This window comes from Oncorhynchus mykiss, chromosome 10 (genome assembly GCF_057628025.1).
Source record: "Oncorhynchus mykiss isolate SJ-2025 chromosome 10, ASM5762802v1, whole genome shotgun sequence".
NCBI classification, from domain to species: Eukaryota; Metazoa; Chordata; class Actinopteri; order Salmoniformes; family Salmonidae; genus Oncorhynchus; species Oncorhynchus mykiss.
In genome coordinates, this window is record NC_143031.1 from 37,807,688 (window position 1) to 37,819,842 (window position 12,155).

Consider the following 12,155-nt stretch of genomic DNA (forward strand, 5'->3'; position numbering starts at 1 on the left):
TGCACCCACGGACACATAACAAGAGCGAGCACAAACAAATAACCAAGCATATATTTCATAAGAGGACTAGAGGTGATTCAACCGATTCATTTTTCAATTAAATTCCGCAATCAGCCGACTACAAATGACTGATAATTAACATTGTATGAACTGTTTAAGGCCGTTTCTACCAAACCTGTTATTATCATTTTCTATCACATGGCACATGTAATTTGCATTTAGAGAGCCATAGAAGCTCAAACCCCCCATGCTTTGCACAACTATAGAGGAGAGACAATGCAGGCATAAGACTGGTATGTGTGTATGTGTGTGTGTATATATATATACATATACAGTGGGGCAAAAAAGTATTTAGTCAGCCACCAATTGTGCAAGTTCTCCCACTTAAAAAGATGAGAGAGGCCTGTGATTTTCATCATAGATACACTTCAACTATGACAGACAAAATGAGAAAAAAAATCCAGAAAATCACATTGTAGGATTTTTTATGAATTTATTTGCAAATGATGGTGGAAAATAAGTATTTGGTCAATAACAAAAGTTTATCTCAATACTTTGTTATATACCCTTTGTTGGCCCTTCGTTGCCCGGACAGTGTGTTTGGGATCATTGTCATGCTGAAAGACTCAGCCACATTTCATCTACAATGCCCTTGCTGATGGAAGGAGGTTTTCACTCAAAATCTCACGATACATGGCCCCATTCATTCTTTCCTTTACACGGATCAGTCGTCCTGGTCCCTTTGCAGAAAAACAGCCCCAAAGCATGATGTTTCCACCCCCATGCTTCACAGTAGGTATGGTGTTCTTTGGATGCAACTCAGCATTCTTTGTCCTCCAAACACGACGAGTTGAGTTTTTACCAAAAAGTTATATTTTAGTTTCATCTGACCATATGACATTCTCCCAATCTTCTTCTGGATCATCCAAATGCTCTCTAGCAAACTTCAGACGGCCTGGACATGTTCTGGCTTAAGCAGGGGGACACGTATGGCACTGTAGTATTTGAGTCCCTGGCGGTGTAGTGTGTTACTGATGGTAGGCTTTGTTACTTTGGTCCCAGCTCTTTGCAGGTCATTCACTAGGTCCCCCCGTGTGGTTCTGGGATTTTTGCTCACCGTTCTTCATTTTGACCCCACGGGGTGAGATCTTGCGTGGAGCACCAGATCGAGGGAGATTCTCAGTGGTCTTGTATGTCTTCCATTTCCTAATAATTGCTCCCACAGTTGATTTCTTCAAACCAAGCTGCTTACCGATTGCAGATTCAGTCTTCCCAGCCTGGTGCAGGTCTACAATTTTGTTTCTGGTGTCCTTTGACAAATCTTTGGTCTTGGCCATAGTGGAGTTTGGAGTGTGACTGTTTGAGGTTGTGGACAGGTGTCTTTTGTACTGATAACAAGTTCAAACAGGTGCCTTTAATACAGGTAACGAGTGGAGGACAGAGGGTCCTCTTAAAGAAGAAGTTACAGGTCTGTGAGAGCCAGAAATCTTGCTTGTTTGTAGGTGACCAAATACTTATTTTCCACCATAATTTGCAAATAAATTCAATAAAAATCCTGCAATGTGATTTTCTGGATATTTTTTTCTAATTTTGTCTGTCAAAGTTGAAGTGTACCTATGATGAAAATTACAGGCCTCTCTCATCTTTTTAAGTGGGAGAACTTGCACAATTGGTGGCTGACTAAATACTTTTTTGCCCCACTGTACATACATATATATATATATATATGTGTATGTGTATAACGTGTATGTGTGTGGTGTGTGAAAACAGCAAGAGCCAGGCCCAGTTTCCCAGCATTACACATTCTGTCGGAGGTCAATCCATTATCATTCCTGACTTTTTCAAACAGATAAAAGCCCACCGCTGCCATTCTGTTACTGAAATCATGATGGAATTTGGGGACATTGCAAATAGATGTTTGACTTTGGCGGATTAAGGCAGAAAGTTCCATAAGAAAATGTAATCAAAGGGCTGTTGACCAAACAAATGAAACAGGTGTTGTTCTGTGTTTTCCAGGGCAGACCATAGCAATGAGCATCTGCAGGGGAGGGGAACATTTTCAGAATTTGGGCCACACACACACACACACACACACACACACACACACACACACACACACACACACACACACACACACACACACACACACACACACACAATGTATCTATCACTGTTGTCAAGGTTCTCATTGAAGTACAAATAAATCTCCTAGACAGACCTAGTTCTAAATGGCAGCAAACAAAAGCTGATCATTTTGAGTGTTGGAGAAAAATCTATCCGTTATGCTTTCCCCCCCGACTGCAATGGAACCAGTAGAGGAGAGTGGCATGGATCTAATACGCAATTTAAATAAACCATTTAAAACATGAAATATGTTGAATCCATTTTCTGTGTTTCTGGAGGAGATTTTTGCTGCTCCTGAGACTGTTTGAGTGTTGAAAGTTAACCTCACTAATTACACAAACAAGCAGCAAAATGAAAGTCTCCTGTGGAGCCGGGAGAGACAGATGTGTCAGTCTTTTAGAAAAGATGTCCGTTCCCTGGAGTGATGCCTCCATTTACGATGTGTCTAAAGCCTTATGCTTTCTTCCTAAAGCGAGCCACATTATTGCCCGCTCTTGCAGATGCTTACTGGGAGAGTTGTGCTGTGGCTCTGTGCGGCAGCAGCATCATCATCTAGCCTTATGAGTAGGAGGGAGGAAGGCATAAAGCCTGTCAACCAAGCTGAAGATAAACTACTGCCACAGATGCAGCTATGCACGGAACAAAAAGTCATTGTGATGATTGATTATAACTCTGACTATAAATAATGATTATAAATCTATCTATTCTAAGAGAACCCAGGAGAAGACGACCTCAGTCCAACAAATGAGCAGAGAGAAGCTGGAAGAGACAAAAGTGTAGCAAATCCTCTTCAATAAGATTGCAACTGAAGAGGGTAGGAATTTTTGTGAAAGGTTCATTTTCACCCCAAAACTTAGTTTAAAAACTCCACACTTAATTTATTTGTCTCACTGTATTTCCTGAGTACTGTATGATGAGAATCAAAACAATGATCATTATGATTTGGTGGGGCTGTCAACCCTGGAAAGATCTATGAATATAAAGTTGGTGCAGCTCATAAAAGTAGAGCTTGGTGGTGTCGGATTGAGATGAAAAATATTATACATTTCATAATTACATTTTGAAAAGCACTGTGCAAGCTAGGGAGTCAGAAAATACCAACCATGTCTATTTAATGAGGGTCAATAGAGCTGCCATTTTCATGTTGTATGGATGACCCAGAAAAAGAGAATAGGCTATTGCTTATTATGGTCATTAAGCTGACTTTCCAATTTGAGTTCCAACTCCTGAATGAAAAACCCTGCTTAGACGTGTAACTGCTCTAAGAGCCATATGAGGTCTGTTAACTTGGTCTGATCATCACTAATTTATGTTCCTTTTGAGTCCTTTTCATATTTCATAGTGTGAGAGGGAGTGAAGCAGGAATATAGATAGAGGTGGCTTTAAGCCAAAAAGAACAGCTCTTGAGAAAAGAACAGAGGGATAAGAAGGGAGGAAGAAATGGTGAGAGGGGGGTCCAGGAGGGGAGGGTCAGTATGAGATTTACTGGGGAAGGCTGAGCATGTTTGGAGCGGTGGATGACTGATGAAAGAGGAGTAATAAGAATAAGTCCATGACTGCCAGGAATTTGGGGAGTGTGGGGGTTGGCCAGAGTCATCATCTAGGAGTAATGATGGCAAAGAAGTGGCAAGAGGGAATTTCTGAGTGAAAAGACACAGGCAGGGCAGGCATTGTTAACAAGCATACCCAGTGACAGATTGCAGATGGAGGAGCTTTCTGTGGAGGAGAATGATATGGACAAGATTGGGAGCTCTAAGATGCAGCTTGATATTGGTCTGGATCTCTTCCCTTGTGTCTGTCTGCAAGCTGTTTCCTGCTTAAGCCGGGCGTACACCACACCATTTTGGCCCCGATTTAGCTGTCCCAGACAAGTTTTTGATTTCGAAGACAAAATCCCTATTTTGTTGCTTATTCAACCGGCAGTCACTAATGCTCATTTAACATGAGCGGGTTCAAGAGGCAATCTGAGGGCTCCCAGTCCCGTATTTGAGCCGTCCCAGATGTCCCAATAATTTCAAACGTGTTTGATTTTATCGGCACAAAATCTGCATTGTTCTTGTAGTGTAATATGTGCAACAACACGTTTTGAGAACGGTGATCAGCAATAGCCAATGAGAGACCACCAGAGAAGAAGCCAGTGACATGTTGACGTTGTTTCATGTCACCCAGAATATGTAGACTCAATGACTATTACTAGTATGCGTTTGTACTTGCCTTTAACCAAAGCCAGTGACAAATCATTAAATCTCTGAAGTTCACAAGCAATGTTATTCAATTCAAAATGTATTGGCTAGATATTTCAACTCTGTATGGCAGTGGTCACCAACCTTTTCTGAGTCAAGATCACTTTTGCAGTCAAAAAGAGAGCCAAAAACCTAACGCTCAGATAAATAAAAAAAATCACTTAAAACATTTAACATCAACCTAATAAAAACAGTTGTGTAGGAATAAGGTTTGTGCATTAGGCCTAATACATTATCACAGCATATTGGCTGTGGGCTTGGCCTGCCTATAGTGTTCTTCTCAGACCATATTAGATTTCAAAACATGAGTTTTGATAAGAAAATAGATCAGTTGGTGTATGACTTACGATGCATAAATGGAAATAATTTGCAAATAATTTGCTTTTTAATTTTACTGAACTGATGGTACCTGCATCTGTCTCAGCAGAGGAAGGGAGAGAGCAGCAGAGGGTCCGCCAATTCAAATCAAATCAAATCAAAGCTTATTTGTCACGTGCGCCGAATACAACAACCTTACAGTGAAATGCTTACTTACAGGCTCCAACCAATGGTGCGAAAAAGGTGTTAGTACAATAGGTAAGTAACGAAATAAAACAACAGTAAAAAGACAGGCTATATACAGTAGTGAGGCTATGAAAGTAGAGAGGCTACATACAGACACCGGTTAATCAGGCTGATTGAGGTAGAATGTACATGTAGATATGGTTAAAGTGACTATGCATATATGATGAACAGAGAGTAGCAGTAGCGTAAAAGAGGGGTTGGCAGGTGGTGGGGGGGGGGGGCACACAATGCAAATAGTCCGGCTAGCCATTTGATTACCTGTTCAGGAGTCTTATGGCTTGGGGGTAAAAACTGTTGAGAAGCCTTTTTGTCCTAGACTTGGCACTCCGGTACCGCTTGCCATGCGGTAGTAGAGAGAACAGTCTATGACTGGGGTGGCTGGGGTCTTTGACAATTTTTAGGGCCTTCCTCTGACACCACCTGGTGTAGAGGTCCTGGATGGCAGGCAGCTTTGCCCCAGTGATGTACTGGGACGTACGCACTACCCTCTGTAGCGACTTGCGGTTAGAGGCCGAGCAATTGCCGTACCAGGCAGTGATGCAACCATTCAGGATGCTCTCGATGTTGCAGCTGTAGAACCTGTTGAGGATCTCAGGACCCATGTCAAATCTTTTTAGTCTCCTGAGGAGGAATAGGCTTTGCCCTGCCCTCTTCACGACTGTCTTGGTGTGTTTGGACCATTCTAGTTTGTTGTTGATGTGGACACCGAGGAACTTGAAGCTCTCAACCTGCTCCACTACAGCCCCGTCGATGAGAATCGGGGCGTGCTCGGTCCTCCTTTTCCTGTAGTACACAATCATCTCCTTAGTCTTGGCTACGTTGAGGGATAGGTTGTTATTCTGGCACCACACGGCCAGGTCTCTGACCTCCTCCCTATAGGCTGTCTCATCGTTGTCTGTGATCAGGCCTACCACTGTTGTGTCGTCTGCAAACTTAATGATGGTGTTGGAGTCGTGCCTGGCTATGCAGTCGTGGGTGAAAAGGGAGTACAGGAGGGGACTGAGCACGCACCCCTGTGGAGCTCCAGTGTTGAGGCAGATGTGGCAGATGTGGTGCTACCTACCCTCACCACCTGGGTGCGGCCCGTCAGGAAGTCCAGGATCCAGTTGCAGAGGGAGGTGTTTAGTCCCAGGATCCTTAGCTTAGTGATGAGATTTGAGGGTACTACGGTGTTGAACGCTGAGCTGTAGTCAATGAAGAGCATTCTCACATAAGTGTTCCGTTGTCCAAGTGGGAAAGGGCAGTGTGGAGTGCAATAGAGATTGCATCATCTGTAGATCTGTTTGGGCGGTATGCAAATTGGAGTGGGTCTAGGGTTTCTGGGATAATGGTGTTGATGTGAGCCATTACCAACCTTTCAAAGCACTTCATGGCTACAGACGTGAGTGCTACGGGTATGTAGTCATTTAGGCAGGTTGCCTTTGTGTTCTTGGGCACAGGGACTATGGTGTCTGCTTGAAACATGTTGGTATTACAGACTCAATCAGGGACATGTTGAAAATGTCAGTGAAGACACCTGCCAGTTGGTCAGCACATGCCCGGAGCACATGTCCTGGTAATCAGTCTTGCCCCGCAGCCTTGTGTATGTTGACCTGTTTAAAGGTCTTACTCACGTCGGCTACGGAGAACGTGATCACACAGTCGTCCGGAGCAGCTGATGCTCTCATGCATGCCTCAGTGTGCTTGCCTCGAAGCGAGCATAGAAGTGGTTTAGCGCGTCTGGTAGGCTTGTGTCACTGGGAAGCTCGCAGCTGTGCTTCCCTTTGTAGTCTGTAATAGTTTGCAAGCCCTGCCACATAAGATGAGCGTCAGTGTCCACATTCCTCCGGTGAGACTGACCAGAGAGAGAGAGGACAAAGTCTTCCGCCTGATAGCGAAACTCAAGTCGCACCGCATCCACATCTGCCACATGGACCAATTAATCTTGTTCCTATGACCAGAGAAAGTGAAATAATCCTCAATATTAAAATAGACATGAGGAGCTGCTAATGAGGTAGCCTAGTGGTTAGAGTGTTGGACTAGGCAGGTAGCCTAGTGGTTAGAGTGGACTAGTAACCAAAAGGTTGCAAGATCAAATCCCGAGCTGACAAGGTAAAGATCTTTTGTTCTGCCCCTGAACAAGGCAGTTGACCCACTGTTCCTAGGCCGTCATTGAAAATAAGAATTTGTTCTTAACTGACTTGCCTAGTTTAATAAAGGTAAAATAAATTATAAAAATTCAGGGCTATTGATACACTTGGTTACTCATTCAGTGCAGTGGAAGTAGGAAGAAGTGCATGTTTTGTTTTATAAAGTGGTGAATAAAAACAGTGTTGACTGTGCTGAATAAAAACTTCAACATGAACTCACTTATAAAAACAGCATCTCTTTGCTGTATTCTTTGGTTATGGTTTTAAAAGTTATGAATCTCACCTAGGCTAGTATCAAACGTTGCTGTGGGGTTGTGGAAGCTGTAGGCACAGTGAGTTGAGCTATCCAATTGGTCAGCCACAGCTCTCGTTGTCCCCCGAGTAGGCCAGGTTTGTACTTTCAGACAAATGCAACACTTTGCCTACCTGGGAAGACTTTATCATTGGTTTTCCCACAGAAATGTTTGGTGATCGACTAGGAATGCCTTGAAGATACCCCTGCTGTATGGCAAGCGTGAATGTCTGACTGAAAACCTTTATGAGGCTACTTGGAGCCACATCTCGTTCTAGCTGTTTACCAATCTCATCACATCATTGTTTTCGCAAGACAGCGTGGTATTGAGAATCCTCACGACCAAGTAAATAATCTTTGGTGTGACCCACATGGTTTATTGTGGCACCACTATCTTGGCAAGACAAAAAACTACAGGAAAGAGTCGTTTCATATGAGGCTCAGCCATGTTAGGATTTTCATAGTGTTGGAGAGAAGGACATTTGGAGGGGTAGAAAGGGCACAGTTGTGATGGGTGACTCTTCAAAAGAGGAAGACGATTTCAGAGTGAAATGCTAAAAAAAAGAGCAGTTTCAGCAGGAAGAGGGCCATATAAGTGAGCAGGAAAAGCCGACTGTCATTTCTCAGCTTGGCATTGAGTGGGAAGACTGCCTTTTAGTTCAAACTTTGCAAAACAAGACCATATTCCAGTATATTCTTAAAATCAAGGGAAACCATAGCAGCTCCTACACATGGCTTTATCATGTTCTTCAGACAACCAACAATTGCATAAATGGGAGAAAAAAATGTATTTCCTCAAGGCTCACAACGCTCAATCCCAAGTAATTTGCTCAAATGAATAACATTGACCAACCCGGGGTGGTGTAATGAAAACCCGGGAATATGTACACTATATCAATGTCTGCGATTCCAGCTAATTGGTTGGCCTTAGCCAATCAGATGTACTAATGAGTGTCTAATTGATACTCAGTTGGAGATAAATCCAGCCTGCACAATGTGTCTCTATGAGGATCAACGTAGAACACTGTAGTAAAGGACTTCATCCTCTCTCCCCAGCCTGGTGGCCTGTACTGGCAGGCGGATGACTTCCTCATGTCTGTTCAGCTGGACACTGATAGTGCCGCAGTCAGCACACATGTCAATTTTCAGCAAACAAACACACTAGCTACTGTTAGAGCTGGGCCTTTGCGGTTGGAAAACTGCACTAGCTAGCACATTTCGCCCATTTTTTTCATTTGAACCATTTCCTCCAATTTTAAGGCAGATGTTGTAATGATGGCACTTATCTTAAATAGACCCTCATTTCCTGTTCTCTGGCTTATTTGGATTAGGGTTTAGATATTGAAAATGAAATATTAATACTGGAATGTATTAAGAATTCATTAAAAAGGAGTAGGCAAATGATGTTTTACAATAATAAAATAGCAAAAGGGCACTATAAAATAGACACATTTTCATCCATTCATCATCTATTTTTATCTATCCATCTGTCTTTTCTCCCCAATGAAGGATATTCGGGATAAATTGGATCTACAGATCAATTGCACTCAACAGTGTATCAGTCATAGTCAGGACAGACCGGCTGCTCTAGGTCACAGAGGAAACGTCAGGCGGCAGACGTAGAAACCTCAGCTTTGACATGCAGGCTGTTCCAGCAGTCAGACAGCAGAGGCAGATGAGGGATCTCTCTTTGTTGTTACCTTTAGCATTCATCAGACTCACCATCACTGGAGCTGCCTGCTCTGATGTCTCTAATCTGGGGCGAACAAAGTCGGGTCTGATTCAACAAGAATGACATGGTAATTCTGCAGAATAATAAACCATTTGTTTCATTTCTGCACGGGGGGTTGAAGGCAGAAGGGTTTCGGATGCCAAAGAGAAAACAATGAGAGGGAATCAGTCAAAGAACCCGTTCCGCTGAAAAAAATATAAAAATTTAAATAATACAATTCAAACCACAACCGGAAATGTCCTAAATCCAGATGATAAGGTCCACAATGCATAAGAAGGATGTCACTTTGATGCAGGCAGGCAGACAGACAGTGTTGACTTGAGCATAGCCCAATCAGATATACTGTTTACTCTAAATACAGACGTACGCCCCAAAACATCAAAGCCCACATCTGTCAGAGAGCTAGACAACGTTGTCTCTTTAAATAATGACCCCTATCATCAGACTACATATTCAGCCAGCCCTGTCGTGACAGTGGGTATCTTCACTGGTCATTAAAACCATCATTATTATGGCCAAAAAAACATTAAGGAAAAGTAAAAGAACACAAGCTAATATCTAATGATCAACAACAAGCTAGCAACCTAAGAGGAATATGTGTAATGCTCTTAATTCCTCTCATATTTAATAGTTTGGATTAATCCTTCCCTTTGATGTTTTCCTGGTGAAATGATTCAAGCTCGTCTGCTTTATTTAGACTGATATGGCTCGTACGTTTCAATAAAGGAGTCTCAGTCCATCGTTAGTAGGGTATTTGATATGTCCGTCCTCCGAGGGTTTGTGTGTCTCACAGCCCCCAATCATCTTGTCTCAGAGTAGGCAGAGGGAGAGGAGGATGGCTCTGATGTCGACACTTTAAATTAAACTGATGAAATTAATTCAAAGATGTGAATCCATCACACAATATCAGTCCTGGCATATGGGGTGCCTTAAAATATTAATAATTAATAGAATCATGTTATTGAACCACTGCAGAGCTCAGGTTATAATTTTCTCATTTTCACTCCTGCCAATTTCCCGGCATGAAATGGAAGGGGGAGAAAACAAATTGAACAAATAATACCTTTTTGCTATGAATTTTAGATTAAGGCTTGTCACCTATTATACTTATATTAAATTACATGATGGAAAGTTTGGGAGATAACTTTTTTATCACCACAGCTTGAATACACATTTTATAGAGCATAATTCATATAAATGAGATATCTTTGACAGTGCAGTGGGATGAAACCCAGACGTGTGTGGATTCTTTATTATGCTTTAGAAGAAAGACGTATGGCCATATTTGTATGCTCCCGGAAATCCGATCCAAGTGTAAATAATAATATTATATAAGGCAGTTAAAGTCACATTTGAAACATGCAAAGAGTCCCTGTATTTACTTTATTTTGCACAGGGAAAACATAGTAACCAGCACATGACTACTTATGGCTGTTTCTGGAGCCCTTCAGACACACAGACAAATGTGGTCCTGATCGCTGCCTTATATTTCTATTGAATTGCCTAGGGACATGTTGTAGTACCAGATCAGCTAAAGACCCTCTGAGGTGACGAATGAAATGGTCGATAATTCACCAGAGGCTGGACTTCAAGAGCTAAAAGCCAAAAGACATCCAGGGGACCGCAGTACACGGCCTAATCTCACATCAAATCCCCCAAGACCACTCCTGGAACGGATCCACACCTGTTTGTTATGTGGCATTCGACTAGGAAAGGAAACAAACTTTATTGGTTGTGTGCAGTATAGTACTTACTCTGTACACATTGGCATGAACAACGTGTACATGAATTAAAGAAATTGATTTTGCATCAATGTGTATCAAAACAGGGGAGCAAGAGATTGTGTAACCCTGCGTTATTTGTGTACATCATAGTGGAGTTGATAATACCACTAAAGCACTATAGTAAAATTGTGCGCTGCCCCATTATGGAGCGGTCTCCCTCCATTTGTACGTACGTTAGTCACACATGACATCTCAGACACCACAGACTCGATTTTGACGAAATTTGGGTGAATGATGCGTCTTGCCATGTAGATCCAAAATGTAAAAAATGACACAAATTGGCCTGAGGGGCACTAAAGTAATCAACATCAAACTTCAAACAAGCATTACTCCTGTCCCATTCGAGCTACAGCCATTACATTTTGTACATACAGTACCAGTCAAAAGTTTGGACACACCTGCTCACTCAAGAGATTTTCTTTAATTTGACTATTTTCAACACTGTAGAATAATAGTGAAGAAAACAAAACTATGAAAAATAAACATATGGAATCATGTACTAATCAAACAAGTGTTAAACAAATCTATATATATTTGAGATTCTTCAAAGTAGCCACCCTTTGCCTTGATGACAAGTTTGCCCACTCTTGGCATTCTCTCAACCAGCTTCATAAGGTAGTCACCTGGAATGCATTTCAGTTAACAGGTGTGCTTTGTTAAAAGCTCATTTGTGGCATTTCTTTCCTTCTTAATGCGTTTCAGCCAATCAGTTGTGTTGTGACAAGGTTGGGTCGTATACAGAAGATAGACCTATTTGGTAAAAGACCAAGTCCATATTATGACAAAAAAAACACCTCAAATAAGTAAAGAGAAATGACACTCCATCATTACTTTAAGACATGAAGGTCAGTCAATGCAGAAAATGTCAAGAACTTCGAAAGTTTCAAATGCAGTCGCAAAAACCATCAAGCGCTATGAGGAGGACCGCCACAGGAAAGGAAGACCCAGAGTTTCCTCTGCTGCAGAGGATACATGTAAGTTCATCAGAGTTAACTGCACCCAAATAAACGCTTCACAGTGTTCAAGTAACAGACACATCTCAACATCAACTGTTCAGAGGAAACTGCGTGAATCAGGCCTTCATGGTCGAATTGCTGCAAAGAAACCACTACTAAAGGACACCAATAATAAGAAGATACTTGCTTGGGCCAAGAAACACGAAAAATGGACATTAGACCAGTGGAAATCTGTCTTTTGGTCTGACGAGTCCAAATTTGAGACTTCTGGTCCCAACCGCTGTGTCTTTGTGAGACGTAGAGTAGGTGAATAGATGATGGTGTGATGGTG

General features: G+C 42.1%; 1 protein-coding gene across 1 annotated transcript in view; it reads right to left on the reverse strand.

Moving 5' to 3' along the window:
• LOC110533823 (teneurin-1) overlaps positions 1-12,155 on the reverse strand; it is a 185,580-nt gene that overhangs the window by 99,225 nt on the left and 74,200 nt on the right. The window lies entirely within an intron of this gene.